The sequence below is a fragment of the Tyto alba genome, unplaced genomic scaffold (genome assembly GCF_018691265.1).
Source record: "Tyto alba isolate M040663 unplaced genomic scaffold, T.alba_DEE_v4.0 Super-Scaffold_27, whole genome shotgun sequence".
NCBI classification, from domain to species: domain Eukaryota; kingdom Metazoa; phylum Chordata; class Aves; order Strigiformes; family Tytonidae; genus Tyto; species Tyto alba.
Genome location: NW_024881301.1, coordinates 16,115,573 through 16,138,878, shown reverse-complemented (window position 1 = coordinate 16,138,878; position 23,306 = coordinate 16,115,573). Strand labels below are relative to the sequence as shown.

At 34.0% G+C, this 23,306-nt stretch overlaps 1 protein-coding gene across 27 annotated transcripts in view; it reads left to right on the top strand.

The window, feature by feature from the left end:
- CDH19 (cadherin 19) overlaps window positions 1-23,306 on the top strand; it is a 122,659-nt gene that overhangs the window by 50,077 nt on the left and 49,276 nt on the right. For 13 of the 27 annotated variants that reach the window (XM_033010671.2, XM_033010663.2, XM_042797887.1 and 10 more), the window contains 4 exons: window positions 5,688-5,758; window positions 10,787-10,997; window positions 11,760-11,851; window positions 20,078-20,147. The gene's annotated coding sequence lies outside the window, so the exon portion shown is untranslated. Of the gene's footprint in view, window positions 1-961; window positions 1,134-3,274; window positions 3,286-5,687; window positions 5,759-10,786; window positions 10,998-11,759; window positions 11,852-20,077; window positions 20,148-23,306 lie in introns of those variants that run through there. The other 14 variants (XM_033010677.2, XM_033010678.2, XM_033010674.2 and 11 more) reach the window with 6 other exon arrangements.

The following is a 23,306-nucleotide window of genomic DNA, read 5'->3' as shown; positions in this document are numbered from 1 at the left end:
GATTCCTGAATGTCTAAGTATGATCTGCAGGTCAGGTCAGAATTTTCTTTTCTTCCTTTCCAGAAAAAAAGTATGTTAAAATATGTGACAGAGGTACAGACAAGAATTTTTCAATTTCCACATAGGATCAGTTACTAAATTTTCTTTGACTGGGTGAGGAAGAAGAAAGAAGAAGTAACTTTTCTCAAGATTTCAGAATTTTTTATTTAAAGGAGGCAATTTCAGGTGAAAAATAAAAATAATATGTCAACTGAAGGCATTTTTATTCCTTGAGTTACTAATTTCATATGGAAAATCTAAAATTGTTTTAGAAGTTTTTGGGGTGGTTTGGTTTGTTGTTTTTTGTTTTAGTTTTATCATTAACAGGATACATTGTCTGACAAAATTTCATGTTTGTTGTTTTACCATGTAGCACTAGCTAGTAGACAAAAAATAAAATAACTTTTGTAGACAGTTGCGAGAAAAGTAAAAGGATTTATTTTTTGTCTCTCTAAATGTGTAAGGACATAAACAATACCTTGGGAATTTGCTTTCTTTTCTCAGCATGAAGATTTTATGATTCTCGAAACTAAATTATTTGGGGAAAAAAAAAGACTAGAGGGCAAAAGCCAGACTGTAGAACCTCTCCTCTTTGCCTAACTTTTGTGACTACTCTAAATTGATCTCTTGTTTCCTTGACTAATCTCTAAACAGAGGGCATATCCTTTTCACTTGCAAAATACTCTCACACAAAATGAATTACCTTCCCACCATCTTGGTTACTTGCCAGGGAGTACTTTATTTTTCCACTAGGAAAAAGAAAATCAGCTTGTATTTTGCTTGCTAGAGCCTTCTGCATTTTAATTCTGAACTCTGAATGAACATCAGAGAGGCCTTATGATGTTTTGCACAAAAGTGCCTGTGTTCATAGTTTTACTCAGGGCACCCAAAATAGCATGCAGTAAGCAGTGTCATACTGTGAGTTTTCAAAACTAAAAGCAGAAGTGACTTATACTGGCGGGAAGCTGTAACTCCTAAAGCTTTTCAAGGATCTGTGAAGTAAAAGAGAACTACTTACTTCCCTGCATCAGATGTTTAATTCAACTTTTACAATACCCATTTCTCTAAACCTAGAAGGCCCTGAGGTTACACAGGTAAGATCTCTTTTTTTTTCTTGATTTTCTTCAAAAATCAAATTTAAAACATTAACGCACGTGTCTCCAGTGCAAAATTGGTAACAGGCAAAGACAAACCCAGAAACCACTCAAAACCTCTACAAGCAAAAATCTGTTTTTGTTGTTTCCTCTGAGTCCACCAACTAACATCTATAGCTGTGGAAATCCAACTTTCTAAAATGGATTCACCAGAGCAAATACTTACTAAGCCTGTTTTGTGTTCAACTTGCACATTAAAATTTTCATGCTGATTATCAATCTGTTTTTGCAAGACCCCCACTGCTGACAGACTGCTTGTGATTGCTTCATGTAGACTTATGCAAGTGACTGTCACTAAAACATGCTTAAAATTTCTGAGAGTGGTATCAAGAAGAGTGAAATGTCTCTTGTTTTACTGGAACAGTTAGAAATACTCCTGGGCTTGCTACTCTCCATTCTACTTTAACAGTAATAATCTCTTGTTTTTGATTTTGTCTTAACTTTACATGCACATTTCTGTTCCCATTTCTCTTTATAATCCCACACCTAGCAACTGCAAAGTCTTTCAGACCACAAAAAAGGAATGCCTCTACTTTTGTTGGATGTCAAGTGTAAAATAGCAATTTGTTAATATATAAAATATTAAAAGAGCAGTGCAGAATATATACTATTAAAATATTTGTATTGTATATTTCTTTTGTAAGCCTTCTATTAAGAGGTATAACTACAATTTATTTTTCATGTTCAAACTGTCCAATTAGACAGTAGTCAAGAAACAGCTAGTAGATACAACCAAGAGATACTTAATAGCTGTTGATTGGTTATTAAAATGCTGAATGTCTGTCAGCTTGTTCATTTCTACCAATTACTCTGGTATGAAACTGGTAGGAATTACATGGCTTTTGGATTATATTATTATTTTTTAATAATTGTAATTTAGAATCAGCTGTGGTTGCATATGCGCTCTAGATAAGCTGTTATTCATTTATACCAGGATAAATTTGCACTAAGGTGTAAAAATTGATCTGTGGACTCAATTTTAGGAGTTATAATGATACATTTCAATGTTCAGCATTTTTCTGTTTTAAGTGTTGAACCACTTACATAAAATGAATGTAGAAAAATACATTATTGTAAGAGCTAGCAGACAGTGAAAATCCATTCTTGGAATTATTTTTAGGTAAAGGATGGAGGATGAAAGAGGGACTTGTCCATGAAATACTCTAAGAAAAGTAGCTTAAAATTGATGAACAGAATTACAAATATATTATGGAAAGCCGTGCATCTTTAGAACCAAATGTAACTATTTTAACTTAATGTTAGGTAATTTATGAAATTAATGCACATTTTACATTCAGAACTACTAAAATGTAGAATATTTTAAAAATGAACACAATATGTTGCATCTCCTTTTCAGAATGCTTTACAGTTACCAAACTGAAGTAAGTATCAGACAGTATCAGCACATTTTGATATTGAAATAAGAAAGCAATATGTGATATGCTATACAGGCAAATTTTAATGATGTCCGTGGTTTAATCTACCTCTTGCTTTTCATCATTGCTATTTGTTTTATTTGATTTGATACTTTATAACTCTTTGGGATGAAATTTCCATTGTGTGGTCTTTGCAACACGTTCACTATAAATATACTTGGAAACTTCTTGTTTAGCTTAATCAGAAAGATTTGGCTATTTCTTAAATCAGTTTAACTTAAAACAGGTAATTTTGCCAACAGATGTAACAATACAATAGATAAAACTGAATTAAAGTATTAGTTCTTTTGTAGGTGAAAATCAATATTCTCGTTTTACTTTGCAAATCACAGAAAGTCTCGATTTCTACCACAGGCAGTAGAAATAGTTTCCACCATGGTCCCTTAATTTTTTTCCTGTTTCAACTATGTTCTCGAGCCCTCTTGAGTCTACATGAAACTAAAGGACGAAAGGTGTTACAGAATGTCTTCCTTATCCATCCCTTCAATCTTCTTAATCCAGCAAAATACTTGTTTTTGAAGATGAATTAATCGAGAGGACAGACTGTGTATGGTAGCCTCAGATATCCTGAGTATCGTGAGAGGTTTCATTCCAGACCCTGCTAAGTAGACAAGGTGCATATCAATTACAGAGGAAGTTGATAAGGATGGAGCAATGTCAACAAGACCATATGGACAGATCTAGGAACGTGACTGTGCTTTGGATACACAGATCCAGGTCTCCTCTCCACAGCTGCATTGCCTGTGGTGTGAAAGGAATTGCAATTGATGCTGCTAACAAGCAGCAACTGCTAACAATGTTTGCAAAAGGACATTGCTCCCAGGCTTTTTATCAGGGACACAAATATAGTGAAAATCTTGTAAATGGAACGTGATATTAAATTAGAATCCCTCATTCTCAGGCCACTGGCCTAACTGTTAAATCAAACTCTTTTGAGACAACAAAATTAGAAACATTCAAATTGACAACATAAAGGGTATTTAATTGAGAAAAAAAAAAAAAAAAAAAAAAAAAAAAGGAAGAAGTAAAACCTCAGTAAAAGACTTTGTGTCTGCCAATATAGTACCGGAACTAAAAAAATAATAATACCTGAAATAAGATTACTAAGTGTATCTTAAGGGAGAGCTCTAATGTTTATATATTCTGATGCAATGGTAAATTTGTTGATGACAAACTCTTTTTCCATTGGCACTATTTTTTTTTGTCAACTTATACATGACAGTTGTTGCAACCTTAAAATTGCAAACTAAACATTAGAGAAAGTGTAAGCTGTCACTAAACATTTACTTGGCTTACTTTTTACATAGATTTATGACACATTGTAAGCCAAAACACATTTTAGGAGAGTAAATTTTAAGATATAAATAACAAAAGTGTAACCGAATTCAGTGTGATTGACAACTATATTTATGTATTTATTCTGATTCAAATCTAGCCAGGATAAAATCTCTCTGCAAAATAAACTCATTTTCAGTGTTTTACAGATCTTTAAGACGGTCAATGGTAAATAACATAGGTAAATAAAATAGAAGTTTACTGTTCTTGAAGTTTTATTTTGCTTGGCAATTTTCTGTCTAGGACTGTTTTTATAATTATATTAAGCAATATTATATACTTTTATTATATTAACAAATATTTAAAATGCCTTGCCCTCATTCTCATGCAGCATAAAGAAGGTTTGTGGCTCTTTATTGTTAGCATTCTGATAGTGTATCTAAACTGTTGGATTCTTTTTAAATACTAAGATTACAAAAAGTAAAAGGGATTTAAAGAGACAGTGATTGGTAAATGGTAAAGACATTATGGTTACACACTCCTTTCCCTGTAGAAAACCTTTTCAGAATGTTGAATAAGATACGTAGAATATGTGGGGAACAATTTACTTGACAACATGGTAAATTTTTCCCTCCTGTGATTCATAAGTTTAAGTGGGATAATGCCATCTGTCAATACTGGTCAGAAAAAAACAGCATCAAAAGACTTTGCAAAGATAACTGCGTTTATTGTCTCTTAAACAATTTGAAATTGTTAAATGAGATATCCAAAACAGAATTAATCAGGAGATGGAACAAGGAGCTATGTCTTATATTGCTTTGTGGACAGATTGTGGTTTGCTGGATGTGGTCACAAGTGAAGAGCTCACTTCCTAGGAGTTTTACCCCTAGTGACTAAACATGAAAGTCAAAAATGAAAATATGTGAATTTTTGTTAAATCATTAATCTGTGATGTCGGGATGATTGGATGCACTCTGAAAATTTCAAGAAATCTGCCAGCAAAATTCATAAAGTTGAGAAAATCATAATACAGCATCATGTAAGAATTTATATAATCCAAAATACTCCAAATATTCTCTGCATATTTTTGAAATTTACTGAAAATGGTCATACAAATGCATATGCCCATATACAAAACCGTGCTCTGTGTTACATATTGGCATGGGGAGTTTGAATATGCAAACTGCTACAGAAGCTACCTACCACCCTGACACATTTGCACATATTTTTGAGAAGAGGGACACACACTAGGTAGAGGCTTTAATTTTGGTTGCCTTTTGACATATCCAAGACATTTGACGTGATGTGAAACAGATTTTTTTCTCTAAACATTTCAAATTCCTTCTCTTTCACCCTTCAGATAAAGAGCACAAAAAGAGACCATTGTCCAAGGGTCCATGCACCACGATAATGGGTCACGTTCATGACTCTCTTCCCAGGCACCCCAGCTTCCTGTGGAGCCTGCAGAAATCTTGAGGGAAAGAATGAAGGGAGAGGAGGACATGTGACAATACAGTGAAAACTATAAAGTCTCCATTTTTGCTAACAAATTGGAAAACAGTGCTAGTTTCAATTACTGCCCGGTTCATCTTCAAACAGCTGATCTCTCACTCTGTCATTCTCCATGAGATGCAGAGAGTCATTGGAGAAGATTAAGGGCATTGCTGTTGCTCTTCTTTTTGTATCACTGTGATATATATTGGCTGAACCAAAATTTACCCTTAACGGTAATTCCCAATGCTAGATGAGCTAGAATGATTTATGTTACTTTATATTCCATGAGGTACCCCTGGAAAATAAAAAGATGTTTCCAGACAATTAAGATGACAACCAGACTTACAGAACGAAAATGTGGTAAGTGTATTGGTTTTCCCCTAACATCAAATTTAACATATAAATTGAATTGGTTTCAAATGCCAGATCATTAGATAGCTGGAGTATACTGCTATTTTCATAAAAGACTGACCCATGAAATGTATAAATAGCATTTGGAAATGTCACATAGAGATAAACTGTGCTGATTGCTCAGCTTTTCATATGCGCACTTTCAGGAGTGGGTAAATGTTACAAAATTAGACCCATTTTCTGGTGCCTTACATGTAATATTCTACTCAATTCTTTATCTCAGCTATTTTTTTTAAGTGATCATGTTATGAAAAGATTTTTTCCCACTTAGATATTACAGGAAAACAGAGCCTAGACTCAGACTGTTGCAATTTAAGACCAATTTGGCAGTTTGGAGACAAAATGTGCTCAGTTACGTGAACATTTTAATCACAGCTATATGAAACTTTTACAAGTGACACAACTCCCCTGACCTATGAGTGGGGAGATGGTACCCCCCCAGGAGGAAGATCAGGCAGGTCAACACAGCAGTCCCCACCGTCTGGTGCATGGTCTGGGATGGGGGGACATGAGGGTCCCTGGGATACCTCTGGTTCCCTTGTAGAATCCTCCCACATGTACTCAAATAGTTTCACCCTTCACATACCCCTGGGGTCCCTCCTCCATGTACCTTCAGCATCTCCCCCTGAGTGACCCTGACCCCAGCTCCATCAATTATTGGTTCCACAGAGAGTATCTGACTGGGATCCCCTGTTTGAATCCCCTCAGCACCCTGCACCAGCCTGTGGATGTGGCTGTGGCTGTGATCGGGCCCCTCTGGGCTTCTCTCCTCCTCTGGAGGCTCCTGCAGCCACAGGGAAGCTGATTTCACCTGAGGTTCTTTGCTGTTCTGGTGACATGCTTGCTCCACTGTGCAGTGGGGTTCACATCCAAGCACTACCAGGCCCAGCCACGCACATACAGACAGGCAGCAAATTTCTCAAGAGATCCATCAGTAGGAACAGCTAACACAGAGGTAACACTGCAAGCTGTGTGCAATGGGAGCCTGAGTCTCCCTCAGGGAATAACCCAAGGCCAGATCCTGAAGCATCCTCCCTTGATGGGCAGAGCCAGTTAGTTCCACCACCACCATCTAAATGGCCCAGACAAGTAACTGCCTCTCTTAGCAACCCAGTATTAACAGAACCAAACAAAAAGTTCCTGTTACACTGAGTTTGTAAAACCAAACCTAAGAATTAAGTTACATTAAAAAAAAAAAAAAGTTTTTCTCACTACATAATATTGCTTATGTCCTATAAATGAAACTATTATCTCGGAAGAAAAGAAAATTTAAAGCAAGAACTTACGTCCAAATATAGTGTCTGCGAGCATGGGTTTGTTGCATGTATGAAGCATTCAAAAAAACTCTGAAATATAAATTTATTATCACATTTTCCAGTTATACAAACTGGAAATGTAAACTATTCAAAGTTGTGAAGAACTGGTAAGTTGTCATAAATAATGGATTTTTGGTTTTCTGTCCATTGGGTTTTTTGCTGTGTGGCTTGCATTTTCTTTTTTTATCTTTTTTTTTTTTAATTATTTTTTTTCCTGATAGAAAGCCTGTCCAGAATACTAGCTAATTTCCAAGTGGAGAAATACTGCTTAAATCTGAGCTACTATAATCTGATTCAGTCCATTTTGTCTCAAATGAAAACAAGGCATCACAGCAACTAATATTCCATCATAAAAATAATAGACTGTATTCTTGAGTATAGCTAATCATAAATGTCAAAGAGAGTAAAAAGTATACTATTTCATTAGGATAGCTGAAGATAAACTCTGTTGGAACAATTTCAGTGGCCTTTTACAGATAGTAACTTCTAGGAATTTGTAACTGTGGTGTGTAGGCTTCTTTTTTTAAAGTCTGGGTATGTTGGAGCAATGCTCACTATACCTAAACCTGGGAAGTGAGCCAGTGTAGCAGAACCTATTGGAGAATTAATTGATGTCAGTAAAACACTCATATTCACCTGTAATGTATGAAAATTGTGAGTTTTAATATTTACGTGACAAAATCACAGGAAATTATAAAGTGAGGAAATAAAGAAAACTTAGTTTTGCTTTAATGTTTTTTTCACATCGAAAAGAAACATTCCTTTCTATACTATGATATGGTATTTATGATTTATATATGATAGTGTGATACCATAGTAGTATGACATTATGACCATATTAATCACAAATCATAGTAATCATATGGAGGAAAAGCATCCTGGTAATCAGCTGTGTTAAGCAGGGATTGAAAATATGTGAGAAAAAGTTTCCTGAAGATTTTTTTTTTTTTCAATATCCTGGAAAACATGAAGAAATATTTACTCCTTTGGATAATATTATTTCTCTTATCCTATCTAGAGACAAATGATTTCTGAAAGGTGCTTACATTATAATTCAAAGTAACTTGTATCAAGAAGATAAATAATGGTTTTTATAAGAATTTCAAATATTATTTTAAACTCATTGATCTATGAAACATCTTTGTTCAAATCTAATTTCCTTTACTGGAATCATCTATCTCTACCTAAAATGAAAAACATATCTGACAGAGGAAATATGAGCTATACTCCTAAATGTAAATTAATACTAACATATTTAACAAGATGTACTTTGATCTTCACTAATATTAATATGAACTCAGCAGTGAAAGAACTTGCTCAAAAATGGAGTATTTCTGTGGAGATGGAAATAAGATTAAGAATGCAGTTCATCTGACCTGTTTGTAGATGTCTCTTAGGTAATTTATTAGCTTAGACTGATTGCCAAGATCCTTTCTAGACAAAAAGAGGGTGATTTAGACTTCATATGTTAGTTACCTTTCTTACAATGCTGTAAAACATAGATGCCTTTCTCTTTCCATTGACTATTGAAGAAGCCCGCATAGCCATGTTGCACTAGGTCTTTAACTTTGAGGTGGTTAAATTAATAAATGCAGTCTTAAGAAAAAGTGGGAGCCTCAGGCTTTGTATTATTGAAATAAAAAATGCTATCTATGCCATAAAGAATAATAATTCACGGGCATGGAAAGAAATTAGATAAACTCTTAGGTTATTAGCAGGCCTATAGTATCTATAACTTCACAATAAACACTGTAATATCTCATCTTGTAGCCACAATTTTTGAAGTAAAAAGGAACTTTATTCCATATAATGTTCAGTTCTTCCAGTAATAAAATTAATTTTTCTACCTCATTTAGCAGTTGTATTTAGCAGGCAATGATTCTAGGAGTAGAATTAATCCACACAAATATTAATAATAAAGGTAATGTAATAAAATAGTAAATAAGTAACAAGTAAAGCTAAAAGGAAAACTAAACATTTTGGACATTGTAACTTTGGTCAAGGCTCTGATATATTTTGTCAAAGTGACAGTGGGTACCTATGGAGAAGAACTGGATGTTTTTTACTCAGCAGAAACTGTGAATAAGTTTGATTTAACTGAGGCAGAGAGGCTGCAAATTGATTTCTTGATTCATTTAGGACACAGCCAGAGGTAGCATGTAGAAAACCCTGGAGGGAAGAGGACAGCATTATTGTTTCCTTCCTTAATAGGTGTAAAAGGTTGGAACTCTGTCAAGTGGTGGCAAGTTCATCTGTGTAAAAGACAATGTAAGGTATTTGCCGGTCAGACACATCGATCGCTTGATTTAAGGGAGAACCATAGGTGACAGCCTCAGCAGCAGCTGATGGCTTGCTGCTTCCTGCAGCTGAGGAAAGGAGATAACAGGGGGATGCTGAGCCAGCCTGGCCTTGCTGCCAGTCACACCACCAAGCTCAGGCATGCAGCCTGCAGCTGCACAACTAGCAAATCACGAAAGCTTTATTAGTCACAGCCCACTCAGTCTTGCCCCATATTGCTTCATGAAGTTAAAAGTTAGGTAAAAATTAGTTCAAAATTAGTTCAAGATCAGTTCAAAATCAGTCCAAAAAATAAAATTTAAAGTTATATATTCTCACATCTCTCTCTCAAGAGAGGAAATTTATTTAAAGAAAACAAAAAACCCGTTTCAAGTTTTGAAAAAATAAAATGCTAAAATGTATGGTTTTCACATGTAGAACCCACCATTGTTACTTTTAAACACCAACATATTTATAAACAATGGTTATAAAATACCATGGAAACATTTTTTTTGTTTAAAAAAAATGTTTAATTCAAGTATCTTGCACTGAAGTCACAATGACTTAAAGATTTTGAGAGGGCATATGTCAATAGTAATTACTTCTCCATTAGGTAGCTAGCTATAGATATATATTGGTAAGTTTGCATGAAGGTCTGTGTGTTTACTTCTATTTATAATTTATTTAAAAAATAAACTACATATATAAAAAAGAAAATTTGATAGCATGTTAATTGAATCACATGTAAGCTGCTTAATCTGCAAACATAAATTGGTTTTTCATCATTGTTATAGCAATACTCCACCAGTGATACTACTAGTGTGTTAAAAAAAGCATCCTCTTTAGTGTTAGAAAAAATTTTACATTTTGAACTTCTGAAACACTTCTAAAAATGCAGTAACTGTGTATATATATATATATATATTTAGTTTATGTTTTGCTTTCCAGTATTCATAATGCCCTCTAACCTTCCCATTTCTAAATCTGTGACAAAGAAAACAAAAATAATTATACTGTCTTTCTCTTGTAACCTTCTTGCAAGTTACAATTATATCAGGGGAATCTTTTACCACATTTTGAGATTAATTTTCTATTTGATAATAATCTTAAGCAAAACCTATAGAATTCAATTTACTTCATTAAACTCAACCCAGTCAAGGACTTCTTTCTATATGAATGAGAAAGCCAGGAAGAATGATAGTTATCAGATGGGTAAAGTGATTAAGCTCCAAGTACTTTCTATTTTGCATTGGTTCTTGTATTGAGCCAATCTTTCTGATATTTATATATCAGTTAGAAAATTGTGCTAAAATCTTATCAAAAGGCATTATCTTGAAATATTATTTTTCTTTTGGTTCTTTTCATCCCTCTGTTTCCTACACAGAAAACCCCATTGTTTTGAGGCTATTTTCTAAGCACTCTAAAGAGGAATGAGCATTTGGATTTATATGTAGTGAGGTTGGAAGTAGTTCTTAGATATTGTATTAAGATGCTCAACAGACTGAACACTATACAAGAAAAGCCCTGTGACATGAAGAGATTAACCTTAGCCTTGAAAAGAAACAGCACCATCTTTCATTCTCCTACCTTATCAGGTATTTTCTCCCTTCAAACATTCTCCTTTATTGTACAAGTAGTAAATAACCTGGCAATTTTTATTTTTTTTTTTTTTTTTTTTTTTTTTTTTTTTTTTTTTTTTTTTACTTGGTTCAATTCATAGCATACAATTTCTCTGTTCAAACAATAAACAGGAGGAGCTGACCAGGGGCATCAAAAGTGGCTGGTGTCAGAAGAGAGGGAAAAGGCAGCCTAAAGTCATGCTGCTGCTGAAAAAACTTATGTTAAACTATAAGTTATAAGCTATAAACTATGTTTTAAGAGGGTTGCAGAAGAGCAAGGTAATCCTCTGAGGAGGTACAAAGGGGACTTCTTACAGTTCATTTACCATTTAGCACAAAAAGAACTGAATTTTTAATACAGAGCAATGTTCTACTGAGAGCCGGTGGAGGAAGTGCTCGTCAAGGTGAGGTGCTTTCACTGAAGATGAATTATGTGGCCTGTATACTGAATCAGTTGCTGTTTCCACAAAGATGGTGTTGTAAATCCAAATAGACTGAATTGTAAGAATCCTGATAATAGATCATATTTTGCTTTAAGGTTGCCCTTTCACAAACCTGCTTAGTCTCTATCTGATCCTAACTGCAAATAGTTCACCTTCCAGTTTGATATCAATGTTTGAAAAAAAAACAAACTAGTGTGATCCACAGACAATAATGCCCTCTTTTCCTCTTTATATGAACCAACTGGATTTGTATGATGTATTTATCTTCTTTTTTCCTTCTGATTCTCTTTAACAGAGAAAGATATTCCTCTGAAGCATTTCAGAGAATTTGATCAGCTTGGAATTTTTCAACTTTGAAACAGCTCAGACTTCAACCATTTCCTCAAGGTAAAATATTTTTTTCAAACATTAGATTTATTGGTTACTTTACAGAATAGAGTTTATTTACATGTTCTATTAAGGAAGCTTGAAACCCTTGTATTTATTTCTTAGGAAAATTATACTGTCTATCCAGTAGGGATTTTTTTATTTCTGTGCCATGCTTAAGATTACATAGCACCATGCCAATACCCTGTACCTTTTTCAACTTCTTTGTTACTGCATAGCTGTAAGGGTGAAATAGTACAATAACATAACCAGTATTAGCGACGGACATTTTAGGTAGTATTTCAGTTAAGGGCAAGTAGGTCACAAAAGTAATTTGAAGGAAAATGAGAGTGAAAATGTACAGAATTTACTTTTCTGGATGACAATTTCTGGTAATAACAGCAAGAACTCAGGACTAAAATATTTTTAGTGCTCTTTTGTACATCCTTTTCTATAGAAAAACTGTGAGACCAGGGAGTAATCCCAGTTTATCTCTACATGAATTTTCAGTCAGTTGTCTAAATACTTTAATTTTAGGGATTTTTTTAAACAAAGAATGAGTAAAATTATGATGGACTACTAAATGAAGTTTCAACCCAAGGTAATTGAGAACATCTGTGTATTTTGCAAATACCCTTCATGGGAAAATACCCTCTCATTCATTACACTGTCATATGATGTCCTTTGTGAAAGCAGTTAAATATATTTCTGAGATTTAGGTACTGATTTTCAGAGTGGCCTTTTAATTCCAAGCTTCCAAAGGACAGACATTTTCTTTAAAATTAGCACTTACTGTTGTAACAAAGCTCATATGCTCTGTAACAGGCTTTGAAGGAAAAAAAAAAAAAAAAACAAAAACAAAAACAAACTTAACCAGAAAACCTACATAAAAGCTAGTTTTATATCATCAGTCCAGAATTACAGGATATCTTCTAATAAAAAGCATTTTCCATAAGAGACCTCTAAAAAGTCAAAATGTCCTGAACAGTAGTGGAGGTTAGAGAAGGGAAATGAGAGGAAACCTATCATTAAGACAGCTAGCTACCTATATTATCTCACAGCTCATGAGAGATTCCTGGACAAAACAAAACTTACCTGACATCACAAAAAAACCCCAATCCTTCTATCACTGTATAGGACAACAAAGGAATTTAAGATAGTGGTGTATCTGTCTGTTCCCTGTTTTCTTTCACTTTTGTTAGCAGTCTTCTTTTTATTTCTCTGAATAGTTTTCCACATCCTGTTGCCTCTCATGACATTTATCCACTATTTACAAGTCCTGGGCAAGAATTTATAAAAGGTCCCAAACCACTTAGAATGATACAAGATAGCTTGCATGACACAAAATGTAAATCTAGTGATAGTCTGATAGCATGATGAGCAGTGGAATTCCACCCAGGGACAAATATAGGTGTCAGTCTGCTCTTTGAATTAAATGTGCAGGGGAAAGTTGCGGGTTCCATATGCTGCTAATAGCTGGCACTAGAATTAAAATGCAAGAAAAGAATGAAATAAAGCAATAAAGCTATAGCGGCAATTCCCATCTGGTTTGTTCTTTTCACACTTGCAAGATTAAAATTAATAACTGATATAGTCAGGAATCTCATGAAAAAGAGCTACAGAATTCATTATTCTAGGGAATCAAATTATATAGAATTGGTTCTCTAAAACATTGAAGTTATAGGTAGATTCAATGATTAAATTGTCCCTATCCATTCACTAGTGCAAAGTTCCCAAAGAATGTTTATGATATTTTTAATATTTACTAATGCTATTTAGGAAAGTTGCAGTGCAGCAGGGCTGGTTTACAATTTTAATCTGCCCAATGACTACATGTTGTATAAAGCAGAAGGTGTGGGGAAGGAGGGCAAAATTAAACAGACAGAAAAAGAAAACTATTATTGTTTTCAGAGGTAGTGGATGATCTCAAATCAATTCAAAGTACAAGATTTTCAGTTGATGATGAGGAAGCTGAGAAGCAGGTTATTGTCTGAACTAAGCAAATATGTAATTATTTTTATCACTTAATTTTGTCACATCCATCTTGACAGCACCCAGCATACTAATTGATTATGCCACACTCTTATTTTAATCCAAAAGAATGCAGTGCCTCTAAATAAATCATGTTGCCCATGACAAAATGATGTGATTCATAACACATTCTTCAAGAGACTTTTCCTTCAGTCTTGCTTTTCCACATCTTCCTTGTTACCTGAGCAGTGTCACTGCAAATTATATCTGAGGACTGGGAATAATAACAATTGACTCTGGTCCCATTGTTTTCACCAGATTGAAAAATTGAAAGTGTGCTGCTCTATATTACTGTTAAATTCACACAGCTTTTATGGAGGTTAAGAGCTCGGTTTGGGGAACTTTTTCAAAATAAACTAATAAATTAATAACATAACTCATAACCTCTCTTAACATGGAAAGCAGTACTGTTACCATACACTGGCTACTTTTTCCTTTTCATTCCTCTTGACCTTTTGATTGGCTTACTATCCAACATACAAGTACTTTTGAGACAGCATGGGGCAATCAAAGCCCATTTTTCACTAACTAAGGAACTGACACCTATTTATTAAATATATATATAATCCATTAATGGTGGACTTCATAGACCTAAATAATTTAAGACCGTTAGTGTCTGCAGAATATGAGTTCTGGCTTATATAAACTAGTGAATCAAGTCTTTGTCCATTCAGTTACTATGGCAACTTTATGGACTTCCCAGTTTCAGCTGGCTTGCAATGAATTAAAGTCAGAAATTCTGGCAGACTCCTGAAAGAAGGAGAATTATGTGGATGAAACTAGATTTAAAGAAAACCCATTTCAGTAATTTCTTTTGTAAGAACTTCTTTTGGAGGCAAATTTGAACAGCTTGAATTAGTGAATCATGTCATCTTTGAGAGCTCATGCATATTCATATATTTATATGCATTGAAAATATCCACTTGTCTGTGTAGGAACCAGAGAATGCTTTCAAGCCTGATGAAGGAAAGGAAATGTCTACAAAGCAGGCATGCTGATAACTATATCCAAGGCCAAGAAGTGGCTTGAAAAGTATCCGCTCATTTCAATGGACTTTGAAGTGTTACTTCTTCATTACAGATTTTCATGAGTCACTGTGAAGGAATGAACTTTGAAAGAATCACTAAAAATCTTACACAGCATTGTCACAAAAAAATATACCTATCTCCATGAAGAGGTTTCCTATCTCCTGTGATTTTCCTAAAATATTGCTTCCTAGAGGAAACCCCCCCACTCCTCTCACAAACATAGTAATTAAAGCAGTGAGGGATGGGAAATACAACCCATGCTTGTTTTTTCTGCTCTTGTCCATGAGTTGCTAGGTAAATTTAGAGAGACATATAAAACCTACCAATATAAACAGTAATAAAATTTACTGAAATGTTCATGGCAGAAATAGTCCTTGTCATATTTTGCCAGCTAAACACTGTAAGACCCTAATATTTATAGGCGAGTTTCCAAGGTCAAACATTGATTATCATATAGTTGTTTTTATTTAAGAAAATCAATACAGATAATGATATGAAATTAGTTGTAGAAAGTCAATTTTAACCATAATATACTTTCAAGTTTCATTCAGTTTGGTGTTGGTTGGTTTTGTCTTTGATTTTGTTTTTTTTAAACATTATTTTGTTAATTAATTTCTTTATTCTGAAAATTTATTCACGGAATTCTTATTTAAAAGAAACACAGAAATATTGGAGCTGTTAGCTCTTCAAGCATGCATCATCTGTGGATAAGCTTGCTATTTGCAAAGGACTCATGTTTCTTCCTTAGTCCAACTCCCAAGCCTTCTGTCTCCTCCTTTTCAACAGAGTCCTTCATGGATTTTTGAAATCTTCTCAGACTACTTCTGTCTTCTCTGAACTCTGCTCCTTTCTTGACTGCAAATCTTCTTTTGGTAGTACATGTTGTGCCACTTCACCATCAAGATCTGATAACAATAAGTTCTAGAATTTTCTTAACCCATTCTCTTACCTCCTTTTCTCTGGAGAAATTACTTTGATCATGCAATGCACGGCACCAATGTCACACCATCAACACCAGCCTTTGGTGTTTTTAATATTCTTTTGAAACAACTTGGAAAGTACTTAATACTTAACAGAGTGCTCTGTTTCTTTCTAGCAAACATGGTGTTCTTGCATTGAATTTCTGCAACTCCTATAGATTTCAGTTGAAAGGACAAAGAATTTCAAAAGTAATATTTCTGAATAGCTTCAATTGAGCTAAACTGGATATACCTATAGATTTTGGCTAAGTTTGACCTTTGAAGCTGAAGAGAAAATTGAAAAGTAAAAAGGAGCTGCCTGCTGGTTTCCACAGCCCTGCTCTATGTCAGTATTCACAGACCAGGAGGCAATTCATCCTGTGAATGTCTCCCATGGACTGAAAGTCCCCTGGCCCAACACACTTGGTGCTCCTTTCCAACGCAGGTCTGACTCCATGTCTAGCTTCTTTCTTTCCTGATCACTGTGTGAAAATCAAGTCTTGCATTTTGAACACCAGGGTCTTCTCATCTCTCACTTCTTGTCATTTACCACTCACGGTGATTCCTATCCTATTAAAATTGTCTTAGTCAGGATTTGCTTTTAGTATGAACTTGTCCTGTTTCTGCCTCTCTCCTCCATTTGCTTCTTGCCTTAAGAAGCTTCTTCGAGTGAAAGAAAAAGTAGATGATGAAGTTGAAAAAAGTTGAGTTTGATTGTGCATTTTAACACTCTAGTAATACATAAAGTACTGAGGATACCTGCTCCACTGGAGATACAAAACCTAAGGCTACAAAGTACATAAGAGCTCTTCAAATAGGCAAAATTACCCTCTGAATGGCTCACAGGGACTCTGGCTCAACAATATAATACAGCACAATTTATTTTTTATAATAGGTTTCTATGAAGTAAAATATCAAAAGAAATCTGTACTGAGAGATCTGAGAGATAACATTGAAAAGAGAAGCAACAGAGGATCACACAAATAATGAGGGGATAATGACACACAAAGATTAAAGAGAGATAAAAAACTTGGGTAACGACGCAATAAACTGTTATTGCAGATGAGTTACAGTGGTGGGGACAGAATTTATGGGTGAGCAGGTAATTTATCAATCTTAGGTGCAAACAGAAAAACAGCTTTTTAAATGAGGAATGGGAAAAAAATGGGGAGGGACCCTCAGTGTTTCAGCTTCTCAGTGAGAAAGGAGAATTCAATATAAAATAGGAAGAATCCTGTTGCTGTAAGGTAAAAGCTGGTTGGAAAATGAAAGAGATTAATGAAAATTTTAAACCAAACCAAAACAAAGCCAAACCTTAAAAAACAAGCAGAACAGAAAATATGTAGAAATAAGAAAATATTTTGTCAACATCAAGGAGGACTGGTTGTCTGGCTTTACTCTATTATGAGCATTAGTCCAGAAGATAACTAATCTTATCAACTAAAAGTAACAATTAGCTGAAATAATATCAGCCTAATTTTGGGGATTATTTTAAAATCTTTAGCCATATTGAACTGTTAATCCAATTTTACACTATTCTCAGTGAGGTTTGGTTTGTTTTGGGTTGGTTTTTTTTAGCTCTTTTCCCCTCTAAAATAAGGTAATACACTTGAAGAATGACCAGAATTTAAGGAGCTGAGATAAAAGTGTGTTAAGAAGACAGCATTTTATCAGAAGTATGTGTGGATGTTCAATCACCAAATAATACTTAGGAACTTTTCAAAAGCTATTTCCTGCATAGATATATACAAAAACCACCCAACAGCACAGTATGACCTGAACAATGACTTTTAGAAAGACAAGTTTCAGCACAAATTCTAGTGGTATTCCTGACTTTCCGATTAATGGATTTTTAGTCAAAAGGAAATTTATAATTAATAGGAATGTCCCAAGATATCTTAATTTGATTTGAGGTAAAGTCTATGCTGAATGATAATGGAAGTATAAACAGTATTTCCCCCCCTCATTTTACAGGAAGAGATATGTTGCACATACCAAGAAGCAAGATGATAAGAGAAAGTGGAATTTTATTTTATGGATAAACATGAAAGTAATGGACAAAATTTATGCTCTGAGATATCATACAAAGAAAAGTCTACTTGACTATAAAGAGTTTCAAGACCTAGGTCCTGGCTACTATGCAACTTAGATTTTTTTTTTTTTTTAACCTGAAACTATTCTCTGATGTTTTGTTAGAATGTAGAAATGTCAGAGGGGTCTAAAGCAAATCATATCCTTCAAAAATAGCTTAAAAGACAAGACTTTTTGGAGTATACAATATCAATAGCTAGTAAAGGCATTTTATTTTCAGGATTTTTTTTTTATGACTCTTATAAAGTGTGATGCCATTAAAAAAATTTAAAATATGCACAATTTGCAAATCTAATGGGGATTGTTGGACTATACCTAGAGTATTTTATTCTACACCTTGAAATAGAACAGGAAAGAAAATAAATCCTTTTTGAAAACCTTTGACATTAAACTGATGATACAACACCCTTTATTTGGCCTGGATGACCTAATGTTCTGTTCCTGTCCTGTACTGAATATCTTGGTGGCTGGAAAGTGTTTATGAAGTTTAATGGAATCAAATAAGATCAATAAGATTAATATATCTTTGGTATATGAGACAAATAAAAAAAAAAAAAAAGGATATTAGCCTTTAACATAATTGATAGAATGAGTGAAGAAAGAGGATAAGATGTGTTCCTTGTAGTAGAGCAGAACAGTGAAATATTACACAAAGAATAAGGGAGAGACAAGCCTCTGTTCATTGAGGCCTAAGCAGAACTGAAACAGGTTACTCCATTGCAACAGATATGGAAGATTCATCAGCTGAGAGCTCTAAGAGAATAAAAAGACAAGAAAGAATAATATTTTTAGCAAGTTTGTCAGTTAAGTATTTTCCATCTCTACTCTTCATTATTCTGAAAACTACAAATACTCTTCAGCTTGTTGTCTCCATCAAAAATCAGGAAAATTCTACCCTTTCCTATCTAGTATTATTGCAGTCTTCCTGAGGGAGGTGCATTCTTTCAGCATTTTTCCAACTGAATTCCACTGTGGTGGTGCAGAGTGTATGTATGCATGTACGTAGGCGACACTGTCTGTCCATGAATTTAAACTGTTTCTTTAAACTGTATTATGTATCAGAGCAAATTCTAGCTTATAATGAAAACTCATAATACTGTTAAAAGTAATTGTTTCCTGTTTTATTCACCTTAATGTGTTTCATTAATAAACAGAGCACAAAAGAAATTAAAGGAAATTTTTAAAATCTTTTTTTCTTTCTTTTTTTCTTATTTTTTTTTTCCTTATGTGAAGATATGGTTTCTTTAAGTACTTGTAAGGAATATTTTCTATTATTATTTGTTTACTTTACAAATGAGTCCTGGTAAATTTCCTCAAATATAAGCATTTGAATCTGATTTCAGTCCAGTTTCCCATTGACATAGACTGGATAATTTAATTTAAGGGTATTTCTGATTTATCTAATTTTACGTGGAAAATTGACTCTAAAGCCAAAACTACCCACTTAACAATAGTCAAAATAGAGCAAAAATCATCCATTTAACTGAAATGTTCAAGCTTCTTTTTATCCTTGGTCATTTAAAGTTTGGAGGAATTAAATCTCCTCAAAAGTGATGGGAAAGGTTAAATGGGAAATATTGCACTATTAGTTTTAGTGTATGCAAAGAATAATTATGAATGAAAGCAAAAAAAGGAACCTGAATCCTAAAGAGAGTTTTGGAGCATTTCATGAAATGCCTTCCTGAAAATCACTTGGCAAATAGATTCAAGTGTGAATCACAGAATGTGGTCCTTTCCATCATTATGCTGACAAGTGGTTCTTCAGTACTGAGTGGTATCCTGCAGAGCTGAAAATGTTCCAGTAGGATTTGCCCAGTGAATCAAACATCTTGTAATTGGATTTGCTACTTCTATACAATAAATGTAAATGCCAAAAGGAAAGAATTTCTGGTTTTACAGTGTATGTGTTAGTCTTTTTAATCAGCAAAATATTTATGCTAAATACATGGGTTTCATCATAATTTTTCTATAGTATAAACTATCTTAAAATAAATAATAGTCATAGTTAAGGAAAGCTGCAATTAAAACAAAAACATTTGCTTACTTTTAGTGTAGAGATTGTAGTGTACCACAACTACTGGCATAACTGAATCTTTTAACATCTCAGCATCTGTTTACTAAATTGATTTTTTCATCAGAATAGAATTGCTGAAGCTATAGAATGACTGCAGAAAATGAAAATAATTTTTCATCAGATTGAGTCCTAAGGTAAGCATTTCAATTTTTCTTTATCTATGAAGCATTTGGACTGAAGTAGAATGTAGCTGTATGGCAGAATAGTCTGTGAAAAAGAACTAAATATAGTCAATTTATGAGTGTTTAGACAAGAAACAAATATTCCTACTTCATTCTACTTTTCTTTTTCTTCCTTACAAGTTAGTGAAATAAGAATATCTGTGCCTCTTGTCTGTGAAACTATTCACCAAATAACTTCTATTCTTCAGTTAATAATATATGGAGAATCTATGCTTTCAAAAGAAGAGAAGATGTCACATCAACCAGGGAGAAATCCTAAAGGTCTAATTATCTCTGGGGAATCTGCTGGAGATATGTGTGTCTGTCCGTGTGACGTTCTCAGTGATAGCTCCTGGTCCCTTTGGGGGATTTCAGTGGATTCCAAAAGAAACTTTTTTTCTTTATAATTTTCTGATGTTCCAGATTTAATTTTAATATTTTATTGGTTCCAGCTAAAAAAACAGTAACACAGGCACTCACACAGAAAGTTTACAGTAGTATTGGGCTACCTTTGGCTCTACCCATACACAGTGTTTACCTTAAACAGCACTTCGAAAGGTCACCTCTGAATGAAAGCAGCCTGACAGAGTCCTGCCCACCAGAAGTTTATTCTTACACACACACTTTCTTCTATTGATGGGAATGGTGTGGGTGACTGTACCCAGAGACTTTTTAGATGGGCTTGGTCATCTTTTCCAGGCTGTTTTTAAATGAGCTCAAAAGAATTGCAATGAGAAGATTTCGGTCTCCTGCCTTGGGCATAACTGAAGTGTTTGAGGATGCACTTCCAGCTCTGTGTAATATGATTGATAACAGTGAGTGAAATAATGATTTAATGTTTCCAAAATCATGAGAATCTTTGTCCACAGAATCACAGAAGTGGCAGCAGTTACCTAAGGGAAGTCAGAAATAGGAATGCTGAACCAGACCCAGATATATCAGTCTGGTCCCAGCTACATATATCTCCAGCAAACTGCAGATCAACATCCAGTTACTCAGTTCTAAAAATACTGGTGGAACAGAGTTGAAAAAACCAAGAGACTGGCTATCTCATCTTGTATGACCACATCCATTAGGAAATAGGTATAGTACAGCCAGTTTTATATGACAAAGTTCAAATAGAAGATAATAACAACAATAGCCACCGGCTTTAATTCAGAAGACTATTTGTCCATGTTGGTTTACTCATGTCTTTTGGTGATTAATATAACTCCACTAAAGGAATGAGAACCAAAGATACTGTGATGTGAGGTTGTAAAACATAGACTATATCACCCCATCCTCTATACTATGTCCCCTGGTTTGTGGGCTGAACAGGAAAGAACTCTATGACTTGTTTTTTTCAGTTGCTGCAGGAAATCTCATTTTTCACCTTTGATGCCTTTCCCCTCATTTAAAACAAATGTCCTACCACTCTGTACAGTTCCTGTAGGTTTTTAATGGGAGAAATAAATACCACAATTTGATTCTGTAAAAGATGTTTTGAATCTTTAGTATGAACAGACTTTTGGCTACTGCTTGTCATGTTTTGAAAACTCAGGGTTTTGTCATCTGAAATGGCATCTGGGCTTTTTCTACAGTGCCACAGATATTCTAGTAAAATACTGGGGCCAGATAATATGTGTTAAGATAATCAGTAAGCAATTATAAAACAATAGGAATGACAGGATTTCTAGCCAGTCAGCTCTACATTAATTAAAATCCAGACTTAAAGGCACTAATCAACTAACAAATTCATTTCTCTAAAGCTATATTTTCCAAGTATAACTGACAGATAATTACTCTGGCAATTCTATATAACAGTTTGAAGGCCTTCCCCAATGGTACAATAGCATATTTACAAAATGAAGAAAATAATGTACCAATTAGAATTAAGTGAAATTTCTATTACATTCATAACACCTAAGTAATTGCTCTCCATGTAAGTGAAGTACTGAGTGACTGGTGGAAACATATGTAACCATACTGTGTTAATATGCACTACCAGTCAATATAATTTGGTCAAATGTCACATCACGATGTGCATTAAAGAAGACACTCCTCAGGGTTAACTAGTAACCTTTAAAATATCTAGTCATGCAACAGACTAACAAGACTATTGTTGATATAGCTCTTTTTAATTGACTGGAGACATTATTACATTTTAGATGTTAGTTCTGATAGCCACAGCATAATTAAACTGAGTATACTTGTTAGATGTAGCAGTCCAAATTTATTTAAAAAAAAAGTGTGTGAAAGACCAAAAAGTCAAAAAAGACTAAATTAAAATACTTAGATTCAATACAAATAATAGCTAAAACAAAACCAATATTAAATGCTAAACTATCCATAAAGGAAGAAATTGGGCAGATAAACATAAGCTGAGAGGCATTATAGAAAAATGTGACAAGCTACAGCAGGACTAGTATCAAATTTACCCATTCACAAAAATCAATCGCTCAATCGATCAGTCAATCACACAACATATATGTGTGGCATACAATAACTGTGATATTCAGTAAAAAATGAAGTTCAAATAGAAAAATAAGTTCTTGCAAATTTTAGTCCTTCCCACTGTTGCTTTTTATCAACTTAGTTAAACATTACTGTCACAATAGTGACTTCTGTGCCAAACTGTGATGATAGTTATCAATGGAACCAGAGGGCAAATTCAGTATAGTTGGATCTAAATCTGTCATATTTATTCCTTAGGGGTTTAGTATGCCTTTTTCTAGTGTCTCCAAATAAAATACTTAAAATAATGAAGAATGGAAAACACATAGAAAAATAAATATCTTGCCACTGATTGCAAAAGATCAAATCACAGTTAAAAATCAATGAAAATGGTAATTAAGAGTTTCTAACACACCAACTTTGTAAAAAATATTTGTCTCTGTGAAATTTATCAATCGTAAGAAGCATCGGGAATAGGATTAAGTCAGCTACTTTGGACAGTCTGGAAGATTTTATCATTGTTCTATACAGATTTTTAAAAAAAGCAAACCAAAATGAAACAAAAACAAAAACAAACAAAAAACCCCACAAAGAACACCAAAACCCACAAAGCATATGCATTAATTAAACTAGTCTATATATATGATCTATTCTTTGGGAATACTAGAAGAAATATAGCCTAGGTGTCTGTCTACCATA